This window comes from Lactuca sativa, chromosome 3 (assembly GCF_002870075.4).
Source record: "Lactuca sativa cultivar Salinas chromosome 3, Lsat_Salinas_v11, whole genome shotgun sequence".
Lineage (NCBI taxonomy): Eukaryota > Viridiplantae > Streptophyta > Magnoliopsida > Asterales > Asteraceae > Lactuca > Lactuca sativa.
This window is the reverse complement of record NC_056625.2, coordinates 199,816,703-199,832,243: the sequence shown is the minus strand read 5'-3', so window position 1 is coordinate 199,832,243 and position 15,541 is coordinate 199,816,703. Positions and strand designations below refer to the sequence as shown.

The window sequence follows — 15,541 nt, the reverse complement described above, 5'->3', positions numbered from 1 at the left end:
GACGAGTCCATCACTTAAAATCCCGTATGCGGCAAGTGAGCATCGAGAATCGCAAACTTTCTAATCAACTCGTCGAGTTGAGGACCAACTCGTCGAGTCCGTTTGGAATCAATATTTTCTCAAAACGCGAAAGTCATCTGAAATTGTATCTAGTTTTCAAAAAAAATTTGAATCTTGTCAATCGGACTTACGGTTCATGAGATATGGCTAAAACACTCAAGAGGTGTCAAGCTGGCTAACAACCACCTTGTTTCTTCAAAATCCAAGATACAAGATTCCAATTGCTAAATCTGCTTCCTTTTCCTTCCGATCATGTCTTTATTGCTACAAATATATTTTAAACATATTTAAGTACCTTTTGTTCATAATTCACAATAAAATAGCCAAAATGTATTAAGATTTAACATAAAATATATGACTAATTATGCATATATCAGCTCTGATACCATTGATGGGTTATGAGCATATCAATATTCCTATGTGATCATGCAACCCTAATTGCTTTGGATCTAAGTTTCTCTCTATTGAACATGAAAATTGAATACCAAAGCAATAACCCTAGAACTAGCATGCAATTTTTGAAACCTATATGAAAATAAAGTTAGAATATTACCTCACTTGTTATATAGTAATAACAAGAATAATCCTTGACACTTGAAAGCTTAGTTCCCTAAGTGTTGCACCTCTAATGGAGTCATACACCCAATGCAAAGGATGATAGGAGAGACACTTAGAAATCGGCTAGGGTTTCTTTCTTTCAAGCATAGGGCCCAAATTCCTAGTGTATGAAGGGGTTTATATAGCTGTGGTCTGCTAGGGTTTCTGAAGGAAACCCTAATTCCTACTTAAGGCTTAAACAGCCCATGAATTCCTCCTTATGAGGCCTTGTTCGAAATCTATAGGGCTTCCCTATAGGATTTCGTCCACTCCTAATTAAGAAGTCCAATAGCTTAGTTTTGCAACTGTCAATGATTTGCAAAACAACCCCTCCATTATTAATCAGTTCCTTTAATCCCAAAATTAATATCAAATTAATATCTAATTAAATACTAATTAATAATATGATTTCCAAATAATATATTAATCTTATAATATATTAATAAAATCATTTTAAATACCAATTTATTATTTCACATAATAAATTCTACTATCTCACTCTCTCTCTCTCTCTCTCTCTCTCTCCATTAGTTATCCTGTCAAGTTGCATGAGTGAAGGCAACCCAAAAGGACCATGCTACATATCAAATCCAGTACATACCAATTATAGTTATGGGCTTAGACGTAAAATCCAACACTATTATCAATTCAAGATCATAGCAATTATAGTTATGAGCTTAGACACCTAATCCAACAGTCTCTCACTTGGATAAGTCTAATAACTATAGTTGCCGATATACTTCAAAAAATTGATTAGCAAATTGAGGCTCTCAAAGCCATTGTCGAACTTTGACCTAGTCGGTAATGTGTTGGGTTTTAGGCATAAGAATAGTCCTATGTGCTCATACAAACCCTAATGCTTGGATCTAGGTTTCTCTATTGTACATGCTTTGAATCCAAGACTAATAAACTTAGATCTAACATGTTATAAACTGAATTAGGGTTTAGAGAATTACCTTTGATTGTTATATAGCAATAACATTCAATTCCTTGCTCGGATTAGCCTTAAAAAGCTTAATGCCTCAAGTGATGCACCTCTAATGGAGTCACAAACACCTTATGCAACTTGGATGAAGAGGAGAAGAAGAGAGGCTGCCCAAAAACGGTTGGAAACCCTAGAGAATCAGTTGTCCCCGTTTTGGGAGCCTAAGGGGTCCTTTATATACTTGTGTGGGCTGCTAGGGTTTCAGTCAAAACCCTAATGGACAGCTTAAACTCTAAGCAGCCCATGGAACTTTCTGGATAAGGCCATGGACGAAAATATGATGGGCTTCCATCATAATTTCGTTCACCCCTTGTTCTTTTAGCATTCCTTAGCCCAATAACTCAATTATCCAATAATTGCAGTCCAGTCCCCTAAATTTAATTAATCTCTTTTAGCCACAAAATTAATTCTTAATTAATTCTCGACTAATATTAATTAAACAATATGATTTCCCCTTTAATATATTATTCTCATAATATATTAATAAATCATATTTAAACCTTTCTCTCCTTAAATCATCCTACATATTGCTATGGTGAAGGCAACCCAAAAGGACCATGCTCATAATCGGGTCAAGTACATACCAAAATAGTTATGGACTTAGACACTAATCCAACAGTCTCCCACTTGGATAAGTCTAATAACTATTTTCCGTATGACTTCAGAACCTGATCAGCAATCATAGCTTTCAAAAGCCGCTGTCAACTCTGATCTTATCAGATAGCGTGTCCTCTAGATAAGGGATTATATATTCCTCCATTCTCAAGATATCGTATAGACAAAAGACATGAATTCCAATCATTCTCTCTATACTGTTTCCCGACTTCCGATTTATGACGACTGATAACAGACTACAATTTAACACATCAACTTAGTCCCCGCTTGGCCAAGCGCTTAGGTGTCATCACTAAATCATCGAGAGGCCCACAGATATCGCTTTTATCCCACTTTGAGTAAAAGGAATGGATAAACTTTGACTCATATGCTTGCTTGCATTTACTGATCGAATCATACACAACAATAAGTTTTATAACACCAAGTTACCGGTGCGCTTACTTATTATCAATGTGCAACCAATCAACAAATAACAACTCACATGTCTCGGTTTCAAGAATATACAATATTATTGTCTCACTAATCACTCGTGATAAATCTATGAAGTGATCCAAGTGAGCATGGGTTTAATCCAATACTCTAATCTTATCAAAGCACTCATGAACTCTGCAGCAAACTTGTGCTATGTCTAAACACTTCAGATAATCTACAGACAGATTCATGACAGTCTTTATTCATACCTACTCCCAACGTATGACTGACTGTGGATGTTTGAATAACCTAGTTATTCTGGAAGTCAAAACATGCAAATTGAAACATAACAATAATACCTAATCCTATATGGCCTCAAACTTGTGAGAGTAAATAAAACACTTCTATTTAACCACCATATTGATTACTCATTATTATCGTTTACTATTTCAGAAAATCAACTTATTACTCAAATTACAACAATAGCTATCCCATGCATAAAGCATGCACACTATGTTTCCTATGGTCCTTACTTTGTGAAATAGATTAATTGAAAAACCTTTTCAATGATGCTCATTTCACAATTCCTTAATCCCCATTGTCAGTGTAAGCACACAAGGTTCTTGCCACTACTAGAATATGCTAGATTCTAACATTTTATGCAACGATCCTTTCGCAAAGTCATAGCACAAAAGTCACCAAGACTTGGCCAATGAAATTACAAAGTACTCTATCGCAAATTGTTACAAGACAATTCTATAGACGTGAAGTCTCACATTCAAAGTACATTCATTTGAATATCCTTCCTGCATAAAAGTTTCTAATCTAGACATAGATTCTTAATATGTAACTCCCAATATGGAAACATTTCCACATTTGCCATATGACAACTCATTCTTAATAGAATCTTATCTATTCATAATAATGTCAATATGGTCCATTCATTACCATACTTCCAACTACTCACAAGCGACCAATCCTCAGTGAAATTTGGATCGTCCTTTGATAGTTGTTTAATTATTTTAGTCAAAACCAATTCTAGTCCTTTTTCCCTCTTAATGCGCTAGACATTTGGAAAATTTTAGAATGGTAAAATATTATAGCGTTTGCAATCGATCCTATACCTGAAGCGTATGGGACACGATGCACAATGTCTTACATAAAGATATGATACTTTACCAATCTTTTGCCATAATATTTTATGTGTCATGTTCTCATAATTCGAACTATGAAGAGGGATGCCATAATCATAATCGAATTTTAAGAACACACAATGTATCCTTTGACTGAAAATATTAAAATTTCTCAATCTAATCTTTAGATATTGAACCGAAGTATAATATTCTCTCCCTTAATTATAGCAAAACAACTTTTCAACCCATTCAACTTTGCAAATTGAATCTTTGTTTTTTCTATAATTAATATTGTTAACTTGCAATGCTTGCCATAATAATCATACAATCATAACACTTATGCTCCCACTATCATGATGATTATTACCATATAAGCATAACACTTATGCTCCCACTAGCTTTGACATGTATTCAGAAGACAAATGAACTTCCAGAAAAACATGCCTATTGAATTTCTGAGATTCATATTTCTAATACCAGATGCTTCGATAAGCCTTTATCTAGGCTTCTTAACCTTATACACCTTTGTCTTAGATAGCTCATATGTGTGTTTAAACAATTCAGAACTTATGTTACTAAGTTCCAAATGTTGAAACTAATTGCCAAATCTCATAATTCGAACTATGGAAAGGGATGCCGTAACCATAATCGAATTTTGAGAATACAATTTTCACAATTGCTATCTTCTTAAAATCTCTTTTAGTGAAAGCATTTCCTCACAGTCATTTTCATGAAGGAGGGAATCTTATGACACTTAGATTTTATGGTGTATGAGTTCCTATCCATGTGAATTTTCCAAAACCAAGGTTTGCGACAAATCCAAACTCATATGGACTGAACTTTCTTAATCTTGATTTCTTGCCTTATGGTAACACGAGTGCCCACCATGTCTTCCAAGTAGTTTAGTAACTTGTCCTTACATATCAATGTACTTTCCATTGACTAAGGCTCTAGTATGCATTCAAATGAGAACTCACATACGCAATTAACTCAATTGGAATGGCACAAAAACAAAATAATGTCAGCATGATAGGTTGTAAACCTCAAGTCGTGTGCTAGTGATGATCGATAAGGTTTATTCTTGATTTGTTCTTGAAACCATTCAAGACCATTAAGACTCCCACCGACTCCTTGATATATAATATTCTCTTGTCAAGAAACATTTCTTGACAAATCAAATATTCAAGAGTTAGTGTAGTTCTTATCAAGACAAAACACTTCACAAATTGGTCCTAGTTGGTCTTTATCTTATCCAAGACATCACAACTTACCAATTTCTAATGTGCAAGAATAAGAAAACTTTTCCAAATTCCACATTTGATGAGTGTTATAAACCTACTTAAGACTTGTCACTCAATGTCACAATCTTCGAGTATGACTCTAAGACTTGATATTGGAACGAAGTATGATTGACTCTTTGATTTAACCATTTCCACAATTCTCAATTCCTCTTCTTAGACATGCGAATGCACTAAGACTCACTTAGAGGATCAATTGAGATATGGTTCTTAATCATTAAGACTTCATCATAAAACACAATAAAAGGTACTCTCCCTTCTTCTTAGAATGGAGAAACTTTTATCTTTCTGCCTACTTGATTCTTCTTTATTAGTTCTACTATTCATTGAAACTCTTTCAATCAACTTAGAATTAAACTTAATCTTATAAGTATAATCATATTTACTAAACTTTAGTAAATCGTGACGAATATCTTTGTCACTCTTGTGGTAGACTTGATCAACGTACGACCTAGTGTACTTGATCTCCTAGTCCTTCAATTGACACTTTGTCAAAGAATTAGTCTAAATTTCCCAAATATGAAAGTTTTTCATTCATCATGCAATAAACGTTGCATGATTCCAAGTTTCTGTCCAATTGAAACTTGGGTGATGAGAAACTCTCCCTATTTGGTAAACTTTTGATATGTCCACAAATAACATAATTAAGAATCAAATCCATTGTTGCTAATAATAGAAACATTCAACCATCAATTTTTTCATACATGCCATTGCAAGGATAAATAAATAAGATAAAATCAAATTTCATTTTATTGCGGAAAAAATTTGTCCTTACAATGCAATTCAATTGAAAAACTATGTTATTACATATTTCTTAACAATCTATTCTAACTCCAAGTAGTAGCTCAAGAATCCATTCTTCAAGTAATGCGATCGAAATCCATTTCTTCATGATTAGATTCAGCTCACTTCTTCCCTCAAGCTTCCTCTCTTTTCTTCGATCCTACAAAACATCAAAATGTAATCTTATCACATCATGTATTAAGAATCTAGAATAGGAACTCAAAAGAGTTAGATAATGGATTTTACCTGAAGCAGAGCCATACGTCTTGACTCTCCCATCTCTTAGATCTCTCAGGTAGTTAGGGCAGCTTCGTCTCCAATGCCCCTTCTCTTGGCAATAAAAGCAAATGGACTCCTTTGGCACAGCACATCGGACAATCACAGACTTAGTTCTTTCTGCACTTCTAATGTTGCCAGTGTCCATTGAAGTTTGGGAGTTTGATTCACCAGACAAGTTTGCTTGACCAGCATGCCAAATCATTGCTGATTCAGCAGCTATAAGCAAATAGGTGAGATTAATGAGGGTCACGTCGTGATCCATCACATAGTACTCTCTAACGAACTCACTATATGATTCAGGAAGTGACTGAAGAACCCAGCCAGAAGCCAACTCGCTTGAAATCTCGACACCCAACATGCTTAACTTATTAATGTGTGACTTCATCTCTAAGACGTGTGCACACACAGGTTTCCCATCTTCGTGTTTACTTGCCAAAAGGGCTTGAGTGAGCTTGAACTCTTCAAGCCTTTGAACTTGTGGGTTAGGGAGAACGATTGGAGGAGGTGGAGGAAGTGAAGCATGACTCTCATTTCCTTGATCGTATCTCGGAACGTCATCTTCATTTGGAAAGCTTGTTCCAAAGGATTTGGGAAGACCATTGTAAGATTCAGACATCTACAAAACGGGAGAAAATTCAAGTTATGTTGATTAGAATTCTTGATGTAACACCCAAATGAAACATCAAGCTAGGATCCAACACAATATTCTACAACCTAGAAAAGGGATGTCGTAATCTAGTTGCAAAATATTTGAAGGTAGGTAAATGACGATTTACCAATTTCCACCATGAAAAACGAAAAGGAAGATTAAGTTTTAAATGAATTGAAACTCCTAGATCTTTTGAGATTCATTGAACTTTTCAATGGCATGTTTAATCTCGATTATGCCCTACTATTTGTGACTGGGATGCCGAGGATCACAAACAAGGTGTGAATAACCATACGAATCACGTGGTGCACCCAATGCTACTATCACCTAATCAATGTGCCGGTTAGCCACACACGCTCCATTGATCTATGACAAACATCGAGTCACCCTTCGCTACCAATGTCATCCCCAAATTAGTGTGTCGGTTAACCACACACGCTCCACTAACGTTTGACAGGGGTATGAAGTGTAATTCTATGGATTAGCATACAATTTCACATTTTTCCTAAAGTAACTATGATTTGGGAATTTGAAAAGGCATTTAGTTACTTTGTACTTCATTATACTTATAATGGAAGGTTTCTGTCATATCCTACCCGTTCGGCTAACGACCCTCCACTAGTCAAGAGTACGGTGAGTAAGAGTGGATACCCATTCAATCGCCATTTTATAGGAAATTTCCTTAAACACCCCTTATAGACCAGCTTCGTGAATGAGGCCTACTAACAGTAAGACTGACTGATTACTCATACATATATAATATTAGACTTTTAATGTTATATATAGTATAGGGTGTATTTTACACTTTTAAAATACTAGGTGGTTTAATTTAGTGAATTATACTTTTAATTTAATTAAATGTAAACCAAAACTTTATGGATTTATTAAATCACTTTTAATTAGACATGTTAATTAATAAATAAAACCATAAGGGTGAGATTTGAACTTTTTCAAATTACTAGGGTTTTAGAATTTAACATTTCAAAATTAAACTTTTAATCAACTTTTAAATCCCAAAACTTGAGGGCAAGTTTTGAGACATTTCAAAACATAAGGGATCAAATAACAAATAACATAAATTAAACAATTAATTTCATAATTATTTATATTTGACCTAATCTTATTTTAGTCATTAGATAATTACCAAATAACTTTAAATAATCCATATTTATCACATAAACAACCACTATTTAAATGATTTGAAATTATCTATTTTAGTCATTAGATAATTACCAAATAACTTTAAATAATCCATATTTATCACATAAACAACCAATATTTAAAAGATTTGAAATTATCTATTGTTTTGGCATGGATAAACACTTAATTAAGATAAAATTCGGATTTTAACTTCATAAAAAAAATTAAGCATCAAGTCCAAGTCAAAACAGCAGCCAAAACCCGAAAATCCCTCTGCCTGACGAACTGACTTGCCGAGTCAGACCTGGACTCGCCGAGTAGGGGTCAACTCGCCGAGTCCAGATACTGACTCGCCGAGTTGAGTCGGGCAGGGGCCAAAAACTCGATTTTCATCAAATAAAGCAGTTAAGCATCACATACAACTGAAACCAATCAAGGCTCTGATACCACTGTTGGGTTTTAGGCATAAGAACAGTCCTATGTGCTTATACAAACCCTAATGCTTGGATCTAGGTTTCTCTATTGTACATGCTTTGAATCCAAGACTAATAAACTTAGATCTAACATGTTATAAACTGAATTAGGGTTTAGAGAATTACCTTTGATTGTTATATAGCAATAACAATCAATTCCTTGCTTGGATTAGCCTTAGAAAGCTTAGTGCCTCAAGTGTTGCACCTCTAATGGAGTCACAAACACCTTATGCAACTTGGATGAAGATGAGAAGAAGAGAGGCTTCCCAAAAATGGCTGGAAACCCTAGAGAATCAGTTGTCCCCATTTTGGGAGCCTAAGGGGTCCTTTATATACTTGTGTGGGCTGCTAGGATTTCAGTCAAAACCCTAATGGACAGCTTAAACTCTAAGCAGCCCATGGAACTTTCTGGATAAGGCCATGGACGAAAATATGATGGGCTTCCATCATAATTTCGTTCACCCCTTGTTCCTTTAGCATTCCTTAGCCCAATAACTCAATTATCCAATAATTGCAGTCCAGTCCCCTAAATTTAATTAATCTCTTTTAGCCACAAAATTAATTCTTAATTAATTCTCGACTAATATTAATTAAACAATATGATTTCCCCTTTAATATATTATTCTCATAATATATTAATAAATCATATTTAAACCTTTCTCTCCTTAAATCATCCTACATATTGCTATGGTGAAGGCAACCCAAAAGGACCATGCTCATAATCGGGTCAAGTACATACCAAAATAGTTATGGACTTAGACACTAATCCAACAAATGTGTCCTAAGATAAGTGATCAAATAATCCTCCGTTCTGCAAGATATCATATGGACAAACGACATGGAACTAAGTCAATCTCATTGTCCAATACTTTGTTTCCCGATTTCTGATTTGAAATGACAAAGAACTACAATTGGACACATCAATTTAGTCCTGGCCAAGCCCGTCACTATAAGTGAACACCAAATGATCGAGGGGCCCAAGATATCGCTTTTCCCATGAAGGCAAAAGGAACATATTAACTTTGACTCATATGCTTGTACTATTTACTCATCAAATCATGGATGATAATATGTTTTATAACATCAAGTTACTGATGTGTTTATGTATCATCAATGCATAACCAACTCGTAAACAACTCATATATCTCCATTTAGAGATTATAAGATATTATCATTTCAAAATTACTGGTGATAAATTCCATGAAGTAATTCTCTGAGCGTGGATTGATCCAATACTTAAATTCTCCTTTTCAAAAGTACTCATGAATACTGCAACGAACTTTGATATGTCTAAAATACTCAGATAATCTACAACCCAATTCATGACAATCTTAATTCACTACTTACTTCAAAGAGTATGATCGACTTTGGATGTTTAAATAATCCAATTATTCGGGAAGTAAAACATGCAAAATGAAACATAATAATAAACAATTGACAAAAGATAGTAAACAATACCCCTAAATAAATCTCCATTAGTTAGTCATCAAATGTCAATTACATTTATTTGTTACAAGTTTCTAAATATCTATCTAACTACTAAAACTAATATCACCCTTCAGACTAATGCTCCTTGCATGCTAAATGTGCTTAACCCTACTCAGACCCTTTGTGAGGGGATCTGTAGTATTCTCTTCTGATGATACCCTTTTCACGACGAGTTGTCCTTCTTCTACTCTATGTCGGATAAAGTGGTATTTTCTATCGATATGTCTATATTAGTCATGATCTCTTGGTTCCTTGGTTAAGGCAACCGCTCCTTCATTATCATAGAAAATCTCCATTGGCTCCTTTATGGTTGGCACAACTCCAAGGTCTCTGATGAAGTTCTTCAACCATATAGCCTCCTTCGATGCTTCATTTGCTGCAATGTACTCTGATTCACATGTAGAATCAGCCACAGTCTCATGTTTAGAACTTTTCCAAGTTACTGCTCCTCCATTAAGGCTAAATACCCAACCAGATTAAGAACGAACGTTGTCTCTGTCTGTCTGAAAGTTGGTGTCTCTATACCCAGTTACTCTTAAGTCATCACTGCCACCAAGCACAAGGACTCAATCATTAGTTTTTCGCAGATACTTAAGATTGTTCTTGACCGCTATCCACTGAGCTCTACCTGGGTTTCCCAGATATCGACTAACCATGCTCAAAGAAAAATCCACGTCAGGGCGAGTACATGTCATAGCATAAATGATCGATCCAACGCCGGAAGCATAAGGATCTCGACTCATTTCTATTATCTCAACATCGGTACTCGGACTCTAGGTCTTACTCAGTTTGGTATTCCTCTGTATAGGCAACTCTCCTTTGATTCTCTATGCTAAAACGCTTTAACACTTTATCTAAATACGTACTTTGACTAAGTCTAATTAGTCTTTTACTCCTATTTCTCAAAATCCTTATCCCTAGGATATAGGCAGCCTCTCCCAGATCCTTCATAGTGAAACACTTTCCAACCCAAGACTTAACTTCTTGCAAAGTTGGAATGTCATTTCCTATAAGGGGTATGTCATCAACATACAACACCAGGAAGGTTATTATACTCCTACTAGTTTTGAAATATACACAAGATTCATCCTTAGTTCTAGAGAAGCCAATCTCTAACTTTCTCATCAAAGCAAAGATTCCATCTACGAGAAGCTTGTTTCAATCAATATATTGATTTTTCAAGCTTGCACACTCTATTGGGGTACTTAGCATCCACAAAACCCTCTGGCTGATTCATGTGAACATCCTCATCCAGCTTCATATTAAGGAAAGCAGTGTTGACATCCATCTGCCAAATTTCATACTCATGAAACGTAGATATAATTAACATTACCCTAATAGATTTAATCTTAGCTACTGGTTGGAAGGTCTCATCATAGTCAACCCTTGGGGTTTGAGTAAAGCCCTTCGCAACCAGTCGACGCCTGAAAGTGTGTACATTTCCATCCATGTTGGTCTTCTTCTTGAAGATCCATGTGCACCCAACTGTCTTACAACCTGGTACATTTTTAACCTAATTCCAAACTTGGTTGTCATACATGGACTTGATCTCGTTGTCCATTGCCTCTTTCCATTTGGCAGACTCAGGGCTCGTCATTGCTTCCTTGTAGTTAGCAGGTTCATCCAAATTTACCATCATACTATCGCTAATAAATGTATCACCTTCTGTTGTTATATGAAAACCATACAACACAGGCGGAATGCTAAGTCTACTAGAACGCCTAAGAGGTAATGACTTGTCAATTGGTTCAACTGGAATTTCTTCCCCAGGTTGAGCCATAGCAGGTTCAGAGGTCCCTTCATCGTTTGACTCTTGAATTTCTTCAAGATCAATTATACTTTCACTGTCCTCTTTGGATATGAGCTCTCTCTCGCTAAAGACTCCCCTTCATGCTATGAAGACCACGTTTTCACTAGGTCTATAGAATAAATATCCAAAAGAATTTTGTGGGTAGCCGATGAAAATACATCTATCACTTTGAGATTCAAGCTAGTCATGAGTCTCTCGTCGAACGAAAGCTTCACAACCCCAAACCTTGATATGTACCAACGAGGGAACATTCCCCATCCACATTTCGTAAGGTGTTTTGGCAACCTTCTTTGTTGGGACAATATTAAGAATGTGGGCGGCAGTCTCTAAGCTATACTCCTAGAATGATATTGGAAGTGAAGCTCGACTCATCATGGAACGAACCATGTCCAACAAGGTTCGATTACACCTCTTAGCCACACCATTAAGTTGTGGTGTTCTAGGAGGTGTCAATTGTGAAATTGTTCTACATTCCATGAGGTAGTCGTGGAACTCGATACTAAGATACTCACCACCTCTATCAGATCTAAGCATGTTAATCTTCCTGCCTAATTGATTCTCAAATTCTTGTTTGAACTCTTTGAACCTTTCAAAGGTGTCTGACTTATATTTGATTAAGTAGATATATCCATATCTGCTATGATCATCAGTAAAAGTCACATAGAATCGATTTGCATCCCTTGTGGCGGATCTAAAGGGCCTACACACATTACTGTGTATGAGATCCAAGAATCATTCACCTCTTTCACAAGAGCTAGTGAAAGGTGATTTAGTCATCTTTCCATGTAAACAAGACTCGCATATATCATCTGACCTTAAGTCAAACGATTCCAACACTCCATCCTTTTGGAGTTAGGCAATGTCTTTCTTGTTGACATGTCCAAGACGACAATGCCACAAGCATGCTTTGTCTAAGCCATTAGGCAAATCAATTTGGAGAACACTATTACCAAAATTGTCTACAACCATCATAATTTCATACATGCCATCACAAGGTAAAGCTTCAAAATAAAATACACTATTATTATAAGCATAAATAGATCTATTCTCATTATCAAAAGAATATCTAAAACCTTGTTTATATAAAGCATGAAATGAATTGATGTTTCGTGTCATCTCTGACAAATAGCAACAATTTTCAAATCTAAACATTACCCATTACTAAGAACTAACGAATAAACACCTATCTTCGTTATAGGTGATGATCTCCTATTTCCCATGACCGAGTTCATCTTCCCATGCTCCACATCCTCGCTTCTTTTTAGCCCCTATAAATCAGAACAAATGTGAATACCACATCCTGTATCAAGGACCCAAGAATGAGAAAATGATGAGTTTTTTGACAAGATAGTGTAAATACATTCCAAGGTTAGCTTCACCTTGGCATCCTTTATGTCTTGCAAGTATTTAGGGCAACTTTGTTTCCATTGCCCTTTCTCATGATAATAAAAGCATGTAGACTCCTTAGGATCAGAGGCAAAGGGAGCTTCAGAATTGGTCTTTCCTTTATATCCATTACTTAAGGACCCAGGTTGAGACTTTCCCTTCCAATTCTTCTTACGATGAGCTTTCCTCTTCTCCCCTTTTCCTTTCCATATGGACAAGACATGAGTAGTAGTAGGAGTGGAGGCAACACTTTTTTCCTTTCATTCCAGTTTTAGCAGTTCGCAGCAGGTTCTGAAGTCGAGCCAATGTGGTCTCTTGGTTTTTCAAATGATAACTCATGATGAACTGGTCATAACAACTAGGCAATGAGTGCAAGACTATATCAATAGCCAATTCGTCATCAACATTCACATTTAGCTTCACCAAGCATTCCACATATCTTTGCATTCTTTGCAAGTGGCTACTGATAGACTCTCCATCTTTCATTTTTCTGGTGATGATGGACTTTACTACCTCATACTTTTCTTGACAAACTTGTTCGTGGTACTTTTCCACCAAGTCCTTGTTCATCTCGTATGGCCAGAAATCATCATAGAACCTTTGAAGCTCAGGAGTCATAGTAGCCACCATGATGCATGCCACTTTGGTAGCATCGTTGTAGTATCTCTTATACTCAGCTTGATCTTCAGGAGTAGCTTTAGTTTCATCAATCTCAAGGAGTTCCTTTTCGAGCACATACTATTTCTCCTCGAAGCATATAGCCATCTTAATGTTACACATCCAATCATAGTAATTGGTGTCATCAAAGGTAACCCTCGAGCAGATGTTTAAGAGTAAGAAGTTGTTGGGGGAGGAGGAACCAGAAACATCATTAGTAGTTGATATCTGAAGAAAAAGAAGAACAAGTTTTAGTTAGATAAGAAGATTCCTCAATATAACACCCAAAAGAAATATTAAGGCTAAGATCAACTAGATATTTCACAACATAGGAAACGGAAGTCGTAATATATTCATGAAATAAAAATAGGTAGGTAAATGACGATTTACCAATTTCACCACGAAAACAAAATTTTAAACGAATTAGGTTTTAAATGAAATTCCTAGATCTTTTGAGATTCATTGAACTATTCAATGGAATGTTTAAACTCGGTTATGCTCTTCCATTTGTGACTGGCATACCGAGGATAACAAACAAGATATGAATAACCACGCAAATTAGCTTGGTACTCTCGATCTTATTTATCATCTAATCAATGTGCTGGTTAGTCACACACGCTCCATCAATCTATGGTAATTTACAAGACACTCATTGCTACCCTTTACTAGTCCATATTAGTGTGATGGTTAACCACACACGTTCTACTAACGACTTATATAAAGTGCAATGTGCAATTTCATGGGATAACATCAATTTCACATTTTTCCTAAAATAACTAAGATTGAAAATTTATGAAAAACATTTAGTTACTTTATTAATTTCATTATACTTATTAATGAGGATTAAGTGTCTTATCAAACCCGTCCGGCTAATGACCCTCAACCAATCAAGGAAGCGTTGGATGAGAGTGAACATCCATTCAATCGTCATTTTATAGGCAATTTCTTTATACTCCCTTTATAAATTGGCTTCATAAATGAGGCATACTAGCGGGTCAACTGACCTGTCTTATATATATATATATATATATATATATATATATATATATATATATATATATATATATATATATATATATATATATATATATATATATACTAGAAAATTTTGGAGGCCTGTGCTAAGCACGGCCCATAGAGGGTAGATTAGGTATTTCTTTTGGATTGTCAAATGTAAGTACATCACTATTAAAGGTAAGGAATTCCAGTTATGTGACTATTACCAGTAAATAAGCATTGATGTTGTTATTGTTAAGGCGATAAAAGTACATTGATATAAAAGTACATTAATAGGTCTTGAAAATGAAATTACATTCCTATGACGGATAAGGAAAGGAAATTAAAAGGTAAGTTTACAAAGCAATCCGCCTTTACACAATAAAGCAAACAAGGTTTTTTTTTTTAGATTTTTTGTTCTCTTGAATATAGAATTGGAGAAATCAACAAAAAGGTCTAAAAAATAAAACCAAAAGTCTCTTACAATATTTCAAACTGGATGTTTCAAAATTGTAACCATTACCATGTTTTCACTAAAACAGCTACAAATCACTCAACCATAAATATACGTTAGTCCAAACATCAGATTCAGGGCATTTTAGGCATATCAAGTATCAACATAAGAAGAATATAAGCAATTCTGGAGAATCAAGTGTGTATTTATAGCCTTCATCTACACTAAACCAGATACCATGATTATTTAGTTTATTTCAAGAGCAAACAAAAAACATATAAAATATCTTTGATTTTTGATTAGTTAAAAAGTATCACAGATCAATTA

At 35.2% G+C, this 15,541-nt stretch overlaps 1 long non-coding RNA gene across 5 annotated transcripts in view; it reads right to left on the bottom strand.

Annotated features, from left to right (window-relative positions):
- Positions 1-12,803: 12,803 nt before the first annotated feature.
- LOC111892139 (uncharacterized) overlaps positions 12,804-15,541 on the bottom strand; it is a 4,861-nt gene continuing 2,123 nt past the window's right edge. For 3 of the 5 annotated variants that reach the window (XR_006187765.1, XR_006187762.2, XR_006187763.2), the window contains one exon: positions 15,435-15,541. This exon is cut by the window's right edge and continues 89 nt beyond it. This is a non-coding gene — a long non-coding RNA (uncharacterized LOC111892139). Of the gene's footprint in view, positions 12,990-13,100; positions 13,993-15,434 lie in introns of those variants that run through there. The other 2 variants (XR_008230982.1, XR_008230985.1) reach the window with 2 other exon arrangements.